Here is a 21,517-nt window from a genome sequence, read left to right on the forward strand (position 1 = left end):
TTGGGATCATGCACCCAACAATGCACCGGCCGGCGCGGGACGGCGGAGTGTTTAATCGGATTGGTCCTTGCTGTTAGAGCCTTCGGGCGTCTCGCCGGGCCGCCACTCTAATCGACCTTTGCGTGGCTGAGAAGGTCGATCCTGGATCGGGGGGTTCAGGCCCTCAGGCAGCCGCTCGCATCACACGAAGGGACGGGGGGAAGATGCCCGAGCATCCGATCAAACAGTCCGGATCCCTCCGGTCTAATTGGCAGAGAAAGAAGATTAGAGAAAATTACTTTTGACACGCCACACCTTCGGGGCAGCCCCCGCTGTTGGGGGGTCCAGGAGAGGAGCGTGGTCGCAAAGCGGAATTGGTCGCCGTTGCTGTTGCTGTTGCCGAATGCCAGGACGTGTTATAATCCTTTCCCTGCCCGCTCTGCCTTGTTATCGTCGTTATCGTTTTGGAAGCCGAATGCCGGGGCGACATGCGAAATTCGTCGTACGGAACACCGATTTAACGTCTTTCCATTGCCGCGCCGCTCCCGATGGGAGTTTGCTTATTTTTAGCATATTTCTCGCATAAAGGATCATCGTCGTCTCGTGCAAGTTTGCGATTTTGTTGCCGTTTTCTCTCTCTCTCCCTCTTGCTCTCGCCTCGTTCATTCGCCGGTGGATTTTTTATGCTGTGTTCAAGGGTTTTTTTATCGGAAATTATTTTTGGCACACAAAGAAGCCAATGTCAGCATTGAGACCAACGTCGCGGACCGGAGGTACCTAGTCGTGGTCACCGTGCTTCGATCATGCTGCGCGATCGTTGATTGAAATTCAGAATTCACACACCGCATTGAGATTCAACTTACGACAAAGTGAACATAACCAAACGTTTCCGTGATACGCTTTTTAACATGACATAAGAAACAAATCTAAAATCAAAGCTACACAGTGTGTTGGATTAATAACAAGATTTTATTTTCAAAAAATATAAATGCAACCATATCAATCGGTTAGTACGCTCGTTTGAAAGGAACTGTCTTTCAAACGCATTCAGTTTCATGCAAATTGGAAGACAAATAAAAAATGTTCCTGTATCAGTAGATTTAGTGTTCTTGTTAAATCCACTTGAATCGCTGGAATGTCCTCATAATGGGCAAAGATCCTTTCATGAACAATTTGAGCTTGAGAATAGGCAATAGGCAATAGTCACATGGTGACAGATCAGGTCAATGCGGAGGGTTGTTCTCCTTTTTGGCGGTTTTAAGCATATCTTTCGAATGTGTTTCACCAGCGTCCTTTTTGGTCGTCTGTCTATTCATGAGGAGGAAAACGAGCAAAAACTTTTCTGTTCTTCAAATCATTATGTAAAACAGTCCAAATATTGTCTTTACTTGTATTACACTCTTCAGTGCACATCATTTCAGTTAAATGTCCATCCACAGCAATGATTTGACGAACTTTTCTCAATTCTGAATTATTTCGATCTTACGGGCGCCTGGGCCTTTCATCATCTTCCAAGTCCTCACTGATTCGCTTGAAATCGTTCATACCACACACAAAACTCTTGCTCTACTCATTCACCATAAAATGGTTGCAACAAACTGCAGGTCTCAGTACATATTTATACATTTTATATCAAGTTTAAAACAAAATTTAAAAGTGGCTTCTTATTTCATGTTCCATTTATGTTCAAACACATAACATAAACACACAATAATAAACGCTCATAACTTGTTAATCGGTCATCCTTTTTGCATGAAATTGGTTGCATTTGAAAGAGGAAGAACAAACCATTCAAACTATGATAATAACTAATAGGTATGACTGCACTTATATATTGAAAAAAAATATGGTTATTTATCGAACATACTGTGTACACACCATAACAACCTAAATTCTTCAACCTCACATCAAGTCTGTATGTTCTCCGGTCATGTTCCGCGATTTCTATGTTAATTCTAATTTAAAGAGATATTTAGACATCTTGTCCATTGCCATTCTCTTTGTAAAAAAACGAAATTAATAAGTAAGTGCAAACATTCGAAAATTCACCTCAATTAGCGAATTCACCACACATCGCTGACACCCGTGTAACGTAGCCCCGGAACATCGTTTAATGCTTTGATCTGTATGACTTTTCAACCTTGCTTGCCAATGTTGCTTCGAGAAGAATTCCATTAACTGAGCACGATCGCAGTATCGGGGAAGTGATCCCGAAGTGCCGCATCTGATTTCGAACATCAAAGGAAAGCATCCAACATGCAACACCCGCCACACCACACAACGACTGAATTTATTAAAGCTAATGCAACAACGTACGAATTCCGGTTAATGGTGTACATATGTCTATTTTTTCCCCATTTATTGTTGTCCTTTTCGCCCCGTCCGCGGTACATGCACAACCCCCGAAAGGATTGGGACCATTTTCTCCGCGTTGGCTCCCAGCGCAGCGCAAGAAACGGCGACCAACAATGCATTCCAACCGAATTCGCCCCTCCGTGGTGCTGGTGGCTAGTTAATTATGAATCTTGTCGTGGCCATTTTTGGTTCCGAACGTGCGCAACGAACGAACAGGCGGGTAGGTAGGGCCCGTTGCGCGGTGACTCTCTTACGAAGCACGGCTGCATCAACCGCAACTCGAACGAACCGAGAGACGGCCGAACTGCACTTTGGCCACAGCAGTAGGTGGTGCAGAGTATTTTCAAATAATACGGAGGGCGGGTGGTGGTTGAGGCCTTGAAGTAGCGCCGCGAATCTTCACCCTTTGCCCCGTGCATCGGATCCACCACACCGAGGGAGACATTCCGGCGCGTACACAACCGCGAGCCGCGCTGTGTCCCAGTTTAAGGCGGGTCCGTTTTCGGCGGCAACCTGCACCGGATACCGCTACCGAAAATAGTCACGACGCGATAGTGGTGACCGTGCATCGCCACAGCAGTACCGCACCCGTTTGCCGGAATGTGACAGTCACGTCACAACTAGACCGTAACACGACGCATTTGAATCGAATAGCCTGACGAGCCTGAGAGATGCCTGAGAATGGGGCCTGGCGCCAGGTCGGCTTTAGAACTTCCAACAACCGAACTTCCGGTCTCGAACAATCTGCAGCCAAATACTTGGATCTCCAACGTCTACACTTTCACCGGGAACCAACGTTGCAAAAATTAGCCTTGCCCACCGACGGCGTTCACAACCACACGTCGCGGTTGCCGTGATCGGATTTGGAGAGTGATGTGGCGGCGGGAGTAGCGTTTTGTGTGTCTAAAAATATGTCGCACGTTTTTATTTAGAAAATTTAAAATCGTTCCAATACGCACCGGCCGCCGACGGCACGCAGAGCTCGCACACGATTGCAAATTTATGTCACGGCACTTACAGCGGTGACGAGGTGACGCGGGGAGAACCGAGTCCGTGCGATCCGGACCGGTGTAGGTGACCTTCGGACACAGGTAGGACACGGGCAGGACACGGAGCGTGTAAGAATTTTGCGAACCACGCATTCGCCATAACAAAAAACCTGTGCCATAAAATGTCCACAAACCCTCCGAAACGTCCCACACTTTCACACAAACTCACTCGCTTTCACTCCGTAGAGGTTCAACATTGTTTTTGGTTGTAATTATCATTTTCATCGCCACCACGACGCGCCTCGTTCCGCACCATTTCAATTGGACGTCATAAAACGGACGATCATCAAATGGGGCGAGGGCGCGCGTTACGATGTCTTAATTACTGAATTGGCTACCCCTTTTGGGAGAGGTGCGCAGGTGCCCCCCGTCCCTCCCCAGGAACCTATTTTCTCGCCCTACCCCCATCGGGTGGTTTGTGGTCAAAATCTGGACCTCAAAATCTGGTCCAAAAAGTGACACCTGAAACAGTGAGCGGCGCTCGCTGGAAATACAAGAATGGCAGAGATTGAGAAATAGATGTTACGATAGAGAACGTGTATGTGTGCGAGAGAGAGCGAGAGATTCGTGTGAGAGAAATGGCAGGAAAAAAAAGCTCAAAGATCCGGGAGATCCACGGCCAGGCCCGGGCAATATAGGCGCAGGTTGTCCTCATAAATCATTCGCCTGTTCATCGGCGCTGTCAGATTTGAACATAACTTACACCCCGGTTTAGGGCTGCTGCTGTCCACCAGAACCGGCCATACCACCACTGGCCGGTGGCTCGCCGCGGCCGCGGGAACTTGGACCGGGGCAATAAAGTCACCACATGGCCGGCCACAGGCCGCCTTATTAGCGCTACTCCCGCTGCGCGAGTGGCGCAGCTTTCCGCAGCGTTAATTCAATTGCGACGCTCATTCATCAATCAACGCCGGTCTCCCGTTTATGCCCCACCCTGCGCCACCGGTCCAGGGGCGTGGAACAAGTCCGGGAACGTCTGGAAGAGACGTCTCGTAACATACATATTTGTTTGCTCGCTCGGAATTTGCCGGGTTGCAGCGTCCGAAATTCTTGCCCCAAATAATGGTCCGCGCAGGTTGAACTGCCGCCACAATTTATGACCCTGTGCACCGGGGATCGCGCCGTTTGCAAAACGGCCAGAGGCCAGGCGCAGAGACCGCCGCGGAATGTGAGTCACCGACTGGACGACTGGCCCCGCCACCGACCAAGACAAATTGCACAGATATTTGGTACATATTTTACCCCCGGCGCGCGAGCGGCCTGGCGCGAAGGCGCGTGCTCTCCCTCACACGGGTTCGAAATTAATGTTCGAACGAGTTATGAAGTCCTGAACAACATCATCAGCAGCAACAGCAAGCATTAACGAGTAACTCAAAAATACTTTAAAATATTTGAACCCAGCCAACCGAGAAAGAATTCGGGAGAATCATTGAGAAAAAGAAACACAGAGAGGGATAGAGGGCGTGAGCGAGCGCGGGACAAAGTAGAAACAACGCCAAAACACGTCGATTGATGGAAATGCGATTGTTTCCCGGGCTCAGTCCGCCCGGTTAGATGATTAATAACCGACCACCGAGGCATCCGAGCGGAGTACTGCCGAAGGCTGCCAAAACATGATCCCACCGATGCGGGGCAGCCCCGCGTGCTGGCTGGCGTTTGTTATGATTTGCCGTGTCATTATCCGGGTGTAGTCGATCGAATCAGGGTATCCGAACCGACATCCGTTGCAGCACCGTCTCCTCGTTGGCTGCTCTCCGTAGGAAAATCATAAATCATAATCTTCCGTTTCGCCGCAGCGCTGCTGGCTATCAAATATTTGCCATACTAAGGGACGCAACCACCCCCGGTCGGATCTCGGCTTGGATGATCAAGAAAGATGATGGTGGCCAGCCAGAGTCACCTGCAAATTGCAACGATCGATTCCGCTTTGATTTGGACAATGTTCGGGATGCAGGTAAAAGGGTGGTCCATCAAATGTTTGGATTCTGAAGATCGGGGCGCAAAAGATCGCTAGTGGCTGTCGCGCACCAAATGTCGTCCATGTTTTCAGTTTCAATTTCGCCGAAGAACCAATCAGCCAACATTAGATGGTGCATTGGCTTCTCTTGCACGTCGTGTGAGTTTTCCGAGCTCCATATTTCCCAATTATGGAGCTCAAGCGTATAGCGTCCCATTTCGTAAATGGGAAAGATTTTACTAAATGTTCATAATTTCCGGGATAAAGTTTGATGATTTAAAAGTCAAGTAATCGGCAGTTTTAAATCCAAACACATGATGGATCATCCTATATGAGGTGTGTTCAAAAAGTTCTGATAATTTTGTATTTACGCGAGCTACGTATGTTCGATTTTCTACGTTAGGCGTTATTTTTTTGTGGCGTTAGGTTGCTACGCATGTCAGTGACTTCGGCCATTTTGAGTAATGGGTCAATTTTTGACAGCTGTTTAGCTTGGACAAGATTTGGTTCATCGTCGATTTGGCACTCCAAAAAACGGATGGCAAAGAATCTTTATCGAACTTTGTGTGAAAAACGAAATGAAGAGCTCGGACGCAATTGAAATGTTGACTGTGGCTTATGGTGGAGCTATTAAGACCAAAAGCAGCGTTTATCGGTGTTTCAAAATTTTCTCAGGGGGTCGAGAAGATGTGAATGTCGAAAAGCCAAGTTTCAATTTCAATTGCAATTTATTAACAACCGGTGTTTGCCGTCAGCCTCGACACGGAATCTAATATTAAAAAATTCACAATAAGATATCTTATGAGTAACAGAATAAAGGTATAGAAGTTTGGTCGAATGTGAACAGTTTTGCTTACAATTTTCTTCGATTGCAGGGTCGTGGTGCATCATGAGTTGTTGCCAAAGGATACAACGATCAATAAAGAATATTTCCTGCAAGTTATGCACAATTCTCCAGAAGCATTCCGTCACAAACAAGATTTGTGGGAAAACCAAAATTGGCTGTCGCCCACCTGCTAACACATCGTGGTTTCTGCGCGAATTTTTGGCAAATGATGCCTACCGGTTACCGTAGTCCTCAGATCTGGCCCCCTGTGACTTTTTCATGTTTTCAAAACTTAAATTACCTCTTCGTGGTCAACTACTGTTGGAGTGGACAAAAATCGACGATTAGCCGAAACTTGTTCAAGCAAAACAACTGTCAAAAATTGCTGCACTTTTCACCATAAGTCACTGACATTTGCAGCAACCTAACGCCACAAAAAAAATCTAAAATCGAACATACGTAGCCCGCGTAAATACAAAATTATCAGAACCTTTTGAACACAAGCATTTGGTACGTTTTTTAAGCTGCTTAATTTTGGGAGAGTATTGTGATTTAAATACACAAAAATAAAATAAAACTAAACCTTCGGACGATCTGTTGAAAATTTGTCGGTCTTCAGTAAAAAATGTTTGCATTTAAACAAGCAAAACAGAACGGACCGACATTCCGACTGTCACATTCCGCCAGGTCCAGCAAAACTACTTCAACCGACCACCGGCGGCCCGGTTTGCCGAAGGGATTAGATTGCATCGAAAAAGTCGCAGAAAAGGCCTGATAGCAAACGCCAGCAGGTGTGCCTAGGTGCATCGCTGACACTGACCGACTGCCTCCCTTAGCCCTACGACTTGCCCGGTGCATTCTTCACCGTTGCTCACGGCAGCCTCGCTTATCGCGCGATTGCAGTAGATACGGCGGGATTCTGAGCCGTTGATACTTGCCCGTACCTAAATCAGCGCAGATTGGCGCGGTAGGGCTTCCTAGGGGCCATTTAAATTGCACGCGTCTGTGTATGATACGTATCGAATGTTCTGCCTGTGCATGTGTGCGAATGTAAAATCTTCAACCAGAAACGATAACAAAGAGCATGCAACTACCGCGGACTTGTCGCGGACTACTCGCGGCCACCAAGGTCACTGTCTATCACTCGCCCGGAATGTGCTTGGATACGCAGCGACTCAGGCGGTGCACTGTGGCAAATATTTGCACATTCCAAGCCCGGCACGTCAAGGTTCTCCTGTGTGCCCCCCGCCCCGCGTATTCGGTGCTCCAAATGTGACGCGTGCGTGCTTTTCTGCAATTCCAACGACCAGTCAGCACAATTTGGATTGTGGCACAGTGTGTCCATCAGATAGTTGGCGGTGACCACGACGTGTTGCTGGTCCGACACAGTGGCAACCACAAGAGAGACGCCTATAACAACACACAAGTTGTGTGTGCAATCCATCGGCAATTAAGCACCGCGGCCAAAACCATCAGCATGTAGGCCATCATCCAGTGCTGGCCAAGTCCCAGGTCGGGGGCACGCCACCGTTTTCTAACTCCAATCACGCAAACCGACCAGAAAGCTCCACACCGAGATTAACCGCAACCGAAGACACAGTTTTCCGGCTTCATGGAGCATACGCCAGCACGATTCCCGTGCGCGCAGGATGGCTGCACAAAATTTGCATTAAGCTACAGCCTTCAAAGCACCCGCGCGGTAACGCGGTAACACTTGAGACGCCACGCTAACGAAACGCCGATTGCGCAAACTTTGACGCGCGACCGGACCGACCGACGGGACCTGACGGCTGACGCAGAGCCTCCTCCTGCAGAATCCTGGACGATCGCGGGGTGTTCGTGGGAGTGTAGGTAGGCGTAGGCGGCAAGACAGCCCACGCCGAGCGCTACCATACCACCATATGTGTGGTGTCGAGACTCTCTAGGCCGGGCCGCAACTTCATTAAAGGTGCCGCGGCGAGGTATCGTGGCCGAGGACAAGTTGCTTGCCTTTAAGGGGCCACCGATTTTCACCGCCAACAAGACGTCTCTCGAGAGGCGTGAGTCCGTCCGTGAGCTGGAGGATTGCTAGACCAGGACTGGGCCGTGTGCTCGTGCCGCCAGATCGTGAAGGATCCGAGCGCAAGAACTGGCGAGAATTCCAGTAAACCCTGAGGCTCAGCTCGGCTCGGCTTATTGATTAATGCGTACAAAATCACCACCACGACTCCCGCGGTCTGTGGCAGGGTGTTTACCTTACAGCACCGTCCGGGACCGTCCGGGACACTACGGAGCTCGGGTGGTTGTCAATTAATGTTCATTTAAATGCAATTATTGCCAAACTGGTGACGGCGGCGAGAGGTGCGAAAACTGTCGACAGCCCAACCCGGGGTCCAGCTGGCTCCCGGCCGCAAACGGCGCATGTCATCCATCGCCAACAACGCAAATGCAAATGCTCTGACAAGCCGGCGGAGGAGAGGCTCTTCTGAGGGTCCGCGCCGGGCCGTCAATGGCGTCCGGTGCACTCGAGGCGCAAACATGGACACACTTTCGATTTCCTTGAGCACATCAACTCGCGAACCGTTTCATCTGGGGCGGCAGACGCAGTCTTCTTCCCGCGGGAGACCAGGGGAATCCCCGACCCGATCCCCGGTGGTCTACGTCGTGTTGAGTTTGACGTCTCACCGTGGAGCCTTGACAGTGCGAGGGCGACAAGCTAGTTTGTTGTGTCCTCCGTGCACGACCCGCGGTAGGCTTTCGACAGACAACACGCATATTGCAATGTATCCTACGAAAAAAAGGGGGACCGTTGGCCGTAACGGAATGAACAGGCTACGGCGAATGGCGGCAGCAGTGCCTCAAGGACCGGGACCAAAAACCACTCGGATTCTCGGCTGGTCGGAGATGGAAGCGGTACGCGATTGTTTAATAAACAAATATCAATACTAAATAGACGTCTTTGGCTGCGGCAGATTTATAGACACTCGGACGCCCGGTCCGCGGTCCGCGGTCCCCCATTGGCGGGGAAAAAGGGGAACCAGATAAAAGTAATAATGATAGCATACACAGCTTGAACGTTTTCCCGCGAACGCGCCACATCGTGATCATATTTCATTCGGTGGAGCCCGTGTTTTCCTGCGGCTCGTCCTCTGCGGAGCTGGGTCCCGCGATGGGGCGTTGGGGCGCTATATTCCTGTCGTCGTAGCTTTGTGCGGAGCTTTGTTTCGCTTAAAGTTTGCTTCTTGCGTTTGGCTTGCACTTTACCGCGCTGCCATTCCGCCCGACCCCGCGGTCGTTCGCTGTTCCCTGGGAGGGTTGGTGGTACTTTGTATTCTGCATCTCCCGCCTATCGCTTGCGCTCTGCGGACCATCTGGAGCATCGCGTCCTGGTTCACCTGCGCGGCAGCATCGTAGCATCGAGAGCAAATAGCACGGTTGCGGTCGAACGAGAGATGTGGCAGGAAGAAGGCGCGAGGCCAGTCAAGGCTTTACACCGCCGCCTGTGAGTTGTAGAACGAATGAGTCGCTAGGTTCGTGTTGACGCGTACTCGAAACGCTGACATTAAAGCCCATGTTGAAGGCCCGCTCTTAAATGTTAACTCCATGTTAAAGGAGTTGCTAGAGCTATCACAACCACTGAGTGGTCTTGGCCTGCAACAGAGACAATGTTAATGACTTACTGTGTTTCAGGAGTGACGACGTCGAGCGTTACCGACTGTTCTATCAACGGGGATATCTACTAGGTTGTTCATTATATTCGGAGCCTCGATAACAAGGAGCGCAGTTAGGAGTCTAATTTTTTTTTGTTGGATTGGTACACTCTTCAAATGAACTTATGTGAAGTTTCATTTCAATCGGTCATTTACTTTTTTTTTAAAGAGCCATTTAGTATCGACGTGTCACATTACTTTTTTACAGCTGTTATGACGTCATCATTTGATGAAAAACACTTTCCGCGCACGATTTTTTTTGGTCTGAAAACAGATGGAAGTCGCTAGGGGCCAAATCTGGTGAATACGGTGAATACTCCAACAATTCGAACTTTAATTCATGGATTTTTGCCATTTTCGAAATGCTCTTCTGACAGGGTGCGTTGCCCTGATAAAAGAGGTTGTTTTTCTTCTGCAAAGCGGGTTTTTTTCACGAATTTTCGCGTTCAGTTGCTCTAAAATGTAACAAAAGTAATCAAAATTTATTGTTTTATCAATTTGCAAGTAATCCGCTAACAAAATTCCATTCGCATTCCACAAAACTGATGCTAACATCTTTCTAGGCAATTTTTGGACGAACTCGTTTCGGAACTGAAGAAAAAGGTTCATTCCACTCCTTAACTTCTTGTTTTGATTCAGAATCATGGTGATAGACCCAAGTCTCATTCCTAGTGATGATTCAATGCACAAAATCCACTTTATCCTATCGAAAACGCTTTTATTGTGGTCAAGAAAGATGCATTCGAATGGCTTTTTAGCGAATGCGGCAGTCATTTTGCAAACAGCTTTCAGGAACCCAAAACTCCAGTCAAAATATTGGTTATACTGCTCAATGAGTTGGCTAGGGATTGTACTTAATTTGTATCAGTGATTAGACGATTTTCGAAAACGATATCCTGTATTGTTTTATGATTTCCGATGTTGTGTCTGTTTTTTGACGTTTTTGACATGGATCGTCTTGAAGGCTACTACGGCCACATCTAAACTCATAACTGCTCCTTTTACCCACCTAATTAAAGGTAAAGAGTCCTTATGCACTTTCAACATTCGTTCATAAATCGACTTTGCTTTTAAACCTTCCAAAAATAAACATTCAATTACTGCACGATACTTGAATTTTTCCATTGTGAAAAATACTGTGACATGTCGATACTAAATGACTTGTAAAAAAAAACTAAGGGACCGATTGGAATGAAACTTTACATACGTTCATTTAAAGAGTGTACCAATCCAACAAAAAAAAATTAGGCTCGTAGCAGCGCTCCTTGTTATCGAGGCTCCGAATATAATGAACAACCTAGTAATAGGCGTATAAAAGTATGTATGAAGTCTGCAAACTGAACTTCTAAATGTCGGCTCGTTCATATTGAATTGAAACAGTACCCTCCTGGAACTCATGGAACCAGTAATGGGCATGGACATGGAAACCAGTTATTACTTCAATTTCAATTGAAGAAAACTGCCCCAAAAGTCATCATAATTTAATGGATGTTTATGGTGAGCATTCTCTTGTTGAGAGAACGTGTCAGATGTGGTTTGAGCTGTTTAAAAGTGGTTATTTTGGTTGGTGAGCGGTGAAGACCCAGAGCGACCTCAACAGCCAAAAAAAGTTGCCGATGAAGAATTGGCAGCTTTGCTAGATCAGAATGCATGTCAGATGCAAAACGAACTTTCAGAAATGATAGGAGTTGACCACACGACGGTTTCCAAACGCCAGAGTGCCGTGGGAATGATTAGAATAATGTCTTATTGGGTTCCTCATGAATTGAAAAAAGAGACATTGAAAAAAGGAAAACCATTTGTGAATTTCTGCTTGCCCGGCAACAAAAGAAAGGGGTTCCTGGACCTGGACTAGTGATGAAAATGGGAGTTATTCCGAGAATCCTGAGAAGGAGATTCCTAAACGCAAAAAGACCTGGCTACAGCCACCAGGTCCACCCTTACCATATACCATACCAAATATTCACTGCGCAAAGGTTATGCCATGCATATGGTGGGATATGAAAGGTGTGGTGTACTTTGAGCTTTTAAAACTTAATGAAATTATTGGTGGACAACTTCACCGACAACAAGTAATGCGTTCAGCAAGCTTTGGCAATAAAACGACCAGAAAGAGATACAAGACTGATAATAGACTAAATTTTCAACATGATAACGCTCGACCACACATCGAAAAATCTGTCAAAACCTATCCCGAAAATGTCGGATTCTGGAAATATCGAACGTTCTCCAGAATTGTTGAAGAAACTGGCCAATATCTGCCAAAGAAGGTCCGGTTTCCGGCTGCACCGAACCGCACGATCGGCACTGTGATCGAAAGCGCACGGCACAGCCCAATCGTCCCAAACGGCCCTCTATCGATGCGATGCGGCCGATCTGCGAGCTCTTCTCTGCCCCCGGGGAGGAGCTCTATGTTGGGCCCCTCGTGCCGTGCCGAGTTGGCGCACGGGGCGCCACCACCACCGCCACCGCCGCCGAAGAAGATAATTTATTTATTTATTTATTCAAATTTACTATTTATGACTCCGTAATGATTGCATCCGATTCGAGTGGCTGCTGCCGGTGGCCGGTGGCACGGTGCGGTGAATTTGCTTGTACTGCTGCGACTGCCCTTCCGGGTATGGTAGCCGTAATTTCAAGAGGCGCACTGCACCGCACATTTTGCACCGTTCTGCTGCTCCGTGGCCCCGTCGTCTTCGGCTCCATTCATGAACCTGCCGGGTGACGGCGGCCCCGTTCGCAAAGTGCTCATTGTTGTTCCCGAAAGTTCACCGTGAAGGTGGATGCACCACCGCACGGCTCGGGATGCAGCGTGCGCTTTTATGCAACCAACCAACGATCGGTGGCCTCCGCTCGTGGGCTGTGTGTTCGCGGTCGGCCCCGGATGAGGCTAGAGCTCCCGAAAGCTGCCGAAGGCGGCAAACCGGCCTGAGCCGTAGCAGCCTTCGGACGCTCTCGCCAGACGTAGGCGTCGCAATAAGGCACTAATGTGGCAAGTGCCGTCCCGGGCTCTTGGGTGTCTTGCTGTCTGGTAAATATCACCGACCGGCGCTGGCGCACCCTTGGGCTCGGAAATCGTGGAAAGCGGCCCGCAATCTTTCGTCGCCTGAAGCGCAGCAATGAATGCCGTCGGCCGGTAGGCCATCATCCCGGGGATTCTAATGTATGCAACCGAATTCGCGCCACTTCGCGGGAAAAGATGCAATCTGCGTTCGGTGAGTTTATTTACTCTGCGCCGGTCGTGTGTTCGCAATGTCACAATGTGGAATTTCTATTACTCCGTGTCTCCGTGATTTATGCTTGCGCCAGGGATACGCCGTGCTGTTGAATGGCTTCATCTACTTTTTAAAAGGACCACTGTGCAGCTCGGCGAAATCGATTAAAACTCGAAAAAGTCCGTTTGCTGTTGGAGTGTTCTGGGGTGTCTCGGAGTTCCAGTTAAGTTTCTACTATCGGCGCAAAGTCCGCCACCATCAAAAGGTTAACGCGCGTATGCGCTGCGTTGGGTAGCCGCGAGCCCCCTGCCGAGCATTTGCAATCGTTAAGATGGCCGGCGTGGGTGGTGGTCCCGGCCAAGACGTTAAGCTGCTGTTGCTGCTTCGTTATGTCTGCCGCCTTGATGCTGCCGGTCGGCCACAGTGTTCGTTTGTTTGTTTTGTTTATACGTTGTATTTCCAGTTTTATTGCCACACACTTGGCCGTGGAGTCCTCGGACGCTGGTCGAATGCATAATCCCCAAACGTTATTCCGGGGGCTACCGGGAACACTACTTACTCATCGGCAATCGGCCGAAAGCCGACTGCTGGAACCGCGCCGCGTAACGAATGGGAACACCACCGCCTACAGTTGGTCCCGCAAAAAAGAGTGTCCACAGCGTCCAAAGAGTGTCGTCGTTCCGGTTCCGGTCAGGTGGTCGAAATTGTGAATTCCGTTAAATTGTAATTTAAAATTTAACAGATGTCGATCTGAGGGCGGTTCCGTATTAGGAACCAGAACTTTAAATTAAATCAATTATCCGTCTTGGCTCATGTCTTTATCTTTATGGATCGAATTTGAATCGTAAAAAAGTGGCTTTACCTTTGGTGTGTGCGGAACTGTAGAAGCTCAAACGCACACAGCCTCTCACGCGGCCTTGCCGGAGTTGAGACTTCCCGGGGGGTGGTGGCCCACCAGCCAATCGGCTCACAAATTGCCCAGATGACACTGACCGCAATAAATAAGGATATTTACTGTTCGTCTCAAGAGTGCCGGTGTCGGTGGGCACGAACCGGAGCTCTATCGCCAGTTTTTGTGACCGCTTCGGAGCGGTATCCAGTAGCTACCACGTTCGCGTGGCCATGGCCAGGTGACCCCAAAAATCAATCCGAACCACCCCCCGGGGGAGGAGGTCTGTAAATAACGTGCTCAGCAGAAGATTTGTCAGCATTACCACGCCGCGGCGAGCGCGGATTTGTAATCGGCGTGAGCAAAGCTTGTCCGCACCGCATCGGCAGTCCGCAATCAGTGGCCAACTGTGTGGTGGCCAACTGTTGATGAATGTCGCCGGCACACGATCGGAGGCGGACTCCAAGTGGACTACGTCGGTGCTACTATCGAAGATACCTCACAGAGTGGACCCTAGCAATGGAGCGCAGCGCAATGAAGATAAAGATATGGGAAGTCTAGCGATTTGCTCTACCCAAAACCATGCTTTGCCCATCATCTTCAGGGTCGCTCGATACTCGATTCTAAGCCGCCCTGGAAGGTCCAGTCGAAGGCTTTGGGATGGTAAACACGGAACTAAATTATAATCCCCGACAGCACATTGGACCAAAATACAAAATTAGATCCATTGGACCAAACATACCCTGAATGTGTTATAATACTGCTCGTTATGTAAATCTGCTCTATTCATTTAAACTACATATTTATGGTTGCCAAATCGTACTGATTCTCCGCTATAAAGTATGGAAAGAGTACAGATATACCTGCGACTCTTCGCATATGGTTTCCAGTTGTGGAATTATGGAAAAGAATAAAGTCTAGCTGTGACACACACACCGTCCGACGATGCCCAGAAACTGGGCCCAGCAAAGCACTCTGTCCGCACACGGTAGGTCTGCGCGCCGGGAACCACTTTGGACCGACGTAATCTCCCTGTATCCGTCCCGTAATGAACTTACCAAGATTTCGACTTAGTGCCTTTCGATAGACCCTTCCCCAGCGCACGAACGTGAAGAGGCGTCGCCAGGTCCGACGCGAAGCTGCTCCACACGATCCCCGACGCCGAGACGCGAAGAATGGAATAAAGTCACTCCCGAACCTCGTCGCCATCGCGTCCAGCGAAGGACCACCACGCTGTCGTCGACGACGACGACCAAGACGGCGGCGGCGCTGTTTGTTTATTTTCCCTCAAAGTCGCGCGGATTAAGAGCCCTTTCCGTGGCGAAGAAAAGCAAACGCAAGATAAACAGTTCTTCATCGCGGCGGCGGCGGCAGTGAAATTGAATGAACTGCGACATCGACCGGCTGGCTGGCTGTCCAGCGAACTGACGCGTCGATCGAGGGCCCCCTCCGAGGCCCCAGGTCCCCCCCTCCGGGGGCTCAATGATCGCCGAACGAACCCCCGAACCGCGGCTCAATTCAAACTCAATCACCGATTGGTGACGTCCGTCGGCTGCAATCGCCGCGTCATTTTAAGGGCTTCGTCTCTCAGGAATGTTCCGTGGTTCTGTAACCCAGCATCAGCCCCCTGACACCTCCCTCACCAGCCCCCTGGTTCTGTGGAAAAAGCTTCCTCGCCACCAGACGCGTGGCCAATGCTCGATCCAGGGAAGGCTGTAGGGTTTGGATCTAACACACATTACGCGCCAGAAATGGATCACCCGAGTAGCCGGGGTAGACGGGGTACCGCTCGCCCCGAAAGGTCAAGATTTTTTCTGCTGTCTCACGATTAAGCGATTGCCTCAGGTCGCCAGCGGTTTGCCGACTGAGCAGCAAGCTTTTTTGCTGCACAAGATCGCCACGGCGGAATGGATGGAGAGCTGGGGGCACCAGAGGGCTAAACGTAGGACGTGTCGAGCAGATCGGCCCGATAGTAACGTATCAATTAATAATGAACTTTCAATCGTTTCGCCCATTATCGAATAGTGAAATTAATTATCCACTTACCGGACACCTTCGACGGTCGCACAGTTGTACTCGCTCGTTCCGTCCGTTCCGTTCCGAAACTTTGACGCAAAGTTTGTCACCCACTAATCACGGAACCTACATTCCAACCCAGCTAGGTAAGGAAACGTTTGAAGAATCGGACACCTTGTTGGACACTTCTAACGGCAATCGCCACCAACACAGCGCTGGTCACTAGCCAATTCACGCGTTCAATTCACGATACACTTCTTCCGTTTTCACCGCTGCTAATGAATGCATTTTCTCCAACACTCTTTTCTGAGGGCACTTTCTGAGCGTCGAACCCGGTCTCTGATCAACTAGGTATTAGTTTCCTGAAACCAGAATATGTAAACACTTTAAACCATCTTCGAAACGATCCAAGTGACCGCATCAACCGTTGAATGTTGTTTTTAAATAAGGATAACGGCAGCGTCCGAACGGCTTAAGGCATCCGAAAACTGTGACAGAGCCGAAAAAATGAGACACAAAGTAGGCTCATAAACAAACACATTCCACTGACCGACTGATCCGTCATTAATGTTTCAACAACTTTCTTTAATCTCCGCCCAAAGCTCAAGCTCAAGCTGCCATTGAGTGAGCCATTGCGAGGCGCAAACCAGGACCACTGGCGGACATTCCAGCAGCAAAAAAAAACACAGGACACAGACGGCGAGAATCCGCCGCAAATATAATCCTCACATAAACATCGGCCGACTTTTGGTGGTAAATAAATAATTCATGAATTAATCCTCAAACCGAACGTGATTCGGGAGCAGGTTTAACTGTACAAGCCCTGGGCGATTTCAGGATGTGGCATTTTTGAAACGGGCACCAAGTTGGCAGTTCGGTGCCCCGAATCTCCAAGAACAAGGGAAGCTGGGGGGGGCGGGACCCAAAAAGCTTCACGATCTTTGCGATCGGATTCGCGAATCGAACCCACTGCCCGATGGCTCGGGAACGGGAACACGGACAGACACGGAGAACGGGTTCCTGCTGCTTCCTGATCACGGATCGAATCCATCAAGACACTTCGGAATCTATTTGATCCCGCCAGAGCGGACAGATGAACGGCATCTTTCTAGGTGGACTCACATTCATTCTTATTTTCACCACCGCCACCATTGCCGCCTTCCTCTGCCAACCCCGGCCAATGGGCCATTCATGCGGATCAGCTCCCGCCACAGCCAACGCGGCCTACGGCTTTTTGACAGGTTTGACATGTGTACGCCAGGTTTTACCGATTGGCGATTGAAATTTATCTTTCTATCACCGCGCGGAAGCGCCCGGTTCAGCCTGCCGGTGTTTCCACGCGTTGAAGGATTAACTATTGCCCCTGTTTGCGTTCGTTTCCCGTTCCACAATGGCCTAGCTGTCACCATTCTCCACGTCCAGACCCACCACTCTCGATCGTCGCAGCAACTCAGCGACTGGGTCTTAATCGCTTTAATGATGGTGTTGTTTGTGCAAAAAAGAATTTGCAAACAACAAACAACAACATGCCTTTCGGCACGCTCTGGAAACTATTTACAGCCACTTAGCGTCGGTGGAATTACGGTCTCGTAGAGGCCGTGTGATAAAAATGGACAGACGCGATCCCATTACGGTCTTGCTTCCGGTGAGCCCAACGGTTTCCCGTCTTCAAACCCGTCAATTGCTCCACTATTGCACCGCGATGATTAGCATGAATGCATCATCAGAGGGCATCGGCCATTCCGTTGAGTTTCCTTTGCAGGTCTGTAAACGATCGCCGTACGCCGGGGGGATCATTAGTCGAATTCGTCGTTCGATTAGGTCCACTTTCCTGGCGCCCTATCGGAGCCCGTGCGGAAGTCGAAAACATCGAAAACATCGCATGAAAATCACAACATTGAGTGGAGAATTCAAAATGGGGCGAACGGAACGGTACACCGAGCACGTGATGTTCAAGTACCACCTTCCGGTGTGTGTGTGTGTGCGTTTGTGGTTCGTCCCGTCGGTGGACCATGGCCGCGATTTGCCCGTTCCCGGCCCCCCCGGAGCTGACCCATTGATTTTAACAGTAACCATCGCCACCGCCGTTTGGCCCCTGGCCCCTCGGGTGGATCTTGGCTGCAAACTGCGGGCTGCGGGACATCGTAATTACGTAGCGAGGCGCCCTCGACGCAGCGCCGACGCCGACGGTGGTCAGTAATTACCGAAATAATCAACTTCTGTTTTGCGCGCCCAGCACCGGTCGTCGGCGCCGTGGCCCGGGATACCCGGGCGAGCATCTGCTACGCTTTTCGCCGCTGTAATGGTTTCTCAGCCCTCATGCTGCGAAGAGTCCCCCGAACCGCGCTCAAGCGAACCGGAGCACAATGACAGAGGAAAGCGTAAGATGCGATGCTGTGTAAGAATTGGATGCGCCAAAAAGGAGTGCTCCGTTTCGCGCAAACGATTTTACATTCGCCACCCAACATCGTCGTTCGGTTGCTGGTGCACTGCTTCGGTGGCCGCAGGAATTCGGCGGCCAAGAAGAAGGCAGCCCAAAGAACCGGAGTCAGCTGAGACGATAGTGCTGCTCCTGAAGATGTGGCCCTCTGAACCATCCAACGATCATATGAAGGTGCGCACAGTCGAAAGAGATCAGCCCAAATCTTGGTCACTTTCCGCACCAAAGTTGGCAGCCCTTCGGCTGCTGGTAAGGATCTTCGAAACTGTAAACTAAATAAAGCACACCGTTTGCGAACCAAAACTGTACACCAAACCCCCTTGTGGGGTACACCACAACACCCGTTCCGACGGGGTGCCAACTTGCGATGAAGCAATTCCACGGAAATAAAGGCAAACGGCCGGCGACACGGCGACAAGCCAACGGGGCACAAATGCAAAACATCACGACCATAAAGATCGACAGCCGATCCTCGCTTTCGTGCCGATTTCTTCGACGGCCATGAAGGGTTGATGTCGCTCCACTTTACTTGCTGCAATCGAGAAGCGCATTGTACCGCTCCCCAAGGCCCAAACCGACCGCGTCCCAACCACCACTGGTCGCATCGGATAAGAAGAACTCCTTCGACGACTTCGCCAGATCGTGCTTTTTATATACACTCTTTCTCTCTTCTGTTCTGTTCTCGATCACCCTCTCTCGCTCTCTCTCTCTCATGGGAGGTATGTCGGTGTGTTTTCCCACCTCTAGTGAGAGTCCTTGGGAACGGATTGAAATTCGGTACAACACGAAAAGCAAGAAACCAAAGATCGCCGCCGGGACGGACGGAAGAACGGAACGATTGCGGAAGGGCCGGGCCGGGATGCTGTTATGCTCGGGGCAACATCGCTGGGGCTGTGGCACTGTTTCCACCGAACACTCGGTTTGTATTGCGGCAAGTTGCGGTTTTGACTCTGTGGGTCCGTTTTCCGTTTGTCGCTGCAGGATTTCGTTCTCGTTTCAGTGTCGTTTTCGGCAGTTGGTCTGGCACCGTGTGACAACAAACGGGTTACGGTAGCCCGGGCCACTCGCTACACTCTCGTTCCGCAATCGTCTCACAGAACGCCGGTCACCACAGGATAAACTTTGATCGCCCAAAACGCACGGCGCCGGCACTACTTAACAACCGTCACAATTTATCACCATTGAGCCCGGTCCGCAACGAGGACTTGCGCAGGTAGGCCACCCAAAAAAACCAGTAGCTCAGCTCCTTCGGTCGAAGAACACGCACCCGGATGGGCAGATATTTAAGGAAGAAAACCTTGAACCACAACGCATCGTACCGCACCACAGCACATAACTCATACGATCAACGATCAAACTTCACGATGGTACTTCACAAGATCCCGACGCACAAGTGCATTTGTTTTGCTTCAATTTTCGGTTGAGCCATCGGGCGAAACCCTAAATCCGAGACACACACACACACAATGCCACAGCCCTGTAATCGGATCCAATTTGAAGATCCCGCCGTCACGAATGTGCTCGAAAATGCGTGCAGCCGGACCGAGACCGGCAAGCCGACCGTAACCCGTTCGTTGTTTTCCCCGTTTTCTGTTACTCGATTGAAGCAGGAAGAACGGACCACGGAACGTCGGGACACAACGGCGCACAACCGAACGCTCACCGTGAAATGGCTCTGAATCTGAGGGCAATCCGTTCCGATCGGTGTTTTTCGGATGACCGTTGGGTGTATCTCGGAACCTGGAACACGGAATCCGCACGAAATCACTGCGAAGCGAGCACCTTTAACCGGAATCGGAAAACACGTAAATTCGACGGGAAAGCGCGCGCGCACGTCCGTCGCCGGCAAGCCAGTGAAAATTATTCATTTGACTTCGACTTTACTTTTGTACGCAAAGTACTAAACAGTACTAAAATATTACCCGAACGAAAACGCAACCTGACTTTTGAACCTTACCTTTCTTAACCGAAACTGACGCTAGAGCGAGATAGTCGATGTTTTCTCTTTTCTCTTCCGTTCTCTCGTCGCGATCGCACACGATCACGCACACACACCCACATCGAAATGCACGTGGAAAGGTGGAAATGCAGAAATGCAACACTTTTTGTGCGGGACACCTTTTGGCGCCATTGGAAATCCTTTTGCGTTATACGTTGCCATTATACGTTATTGCACGACCACCGGTTCTAGCGAGATACACACACGTTGGCGGATGAAAGTGAACGCATTTTAAATGCGATCCTGGCTCAATAGTATGTCCTTCGTTGAATAGGATTGAAACCCCAGTGAACAAAGGCTCATCAAAGCTTATTCAGGGTTTCATGTTGTTATTCGTTATTCGTTGTTACATGTTTTGCATTGCAATCCTAGCGGCACCATGTATAACGGCCAATTTGAACGTCTTAAGTAGCGGACATTTTGAACGGATGTCTCGATCGCGCGATCCGCCCTGATATACGGAGTGAAACAGAAAGGCAGTTTTGGCAGCACTGTCGAAGTTGTCAGCTGCGCGGTCCTGTCGAATCCTGCTGCGTACGTTCGGCCTGGATAAAAAAGTGAATAAAGCCGAAAATCACACAAGTGCGTAAATCCTTCTCGTTCTTAAAAAAGGGGCGGAACAGACTTTGAGCACGTTGAAATTGCCAACGAGGCACCCCGTAAGTAGAATTGTTGTCGTTTGTGAGCTGATCCAATAAAGTTACCTGTATTATTTCTATCAGGATCAAACATGATAACACGAGATGTCGCGGAACGGATTCGGCACGAGATCGCAGTGTTGCAGAAGAAAATTAGTAACCTCGAGAATAGAATAGTGGCCATAGAAGCTAACGTGGGGACAACTACTAGGAGCCAGCAACGCGCGTTTAGTCCAATTGCAACGGTTGAAGAATCAACGGTTGAGGAAAGGTTGCGGCACGAGCTCGCAGTGCTGCAGAAGAAATTGAGTAACATGGACTGTCGCGAATAAACTGTTTTTATTTTGGGCTCTACCCATAAACTTGTACAAATTTACTCCTGTAAGAATTTTTACTAGTTACGGCTTTGCCGTTCTGATTCGTACTCGTCTCTGCAGAACGCTCGATCCGTGTCGTTTGTCATCC

Source organism: Anopheles cruzii, chromosome 3 (genome assembly GCF_943734635.1).
Source record: "Anopheles cruzii chromosome 3, idAnoCruzAS_RS32_06, whole genome shotgun sequence".
Lineage (NCBI taxonomy): Eukaryota > Metazoa > Arthropoda > Insecta > Diptera > Culicidae > Anopheles > Anopheles cruzii.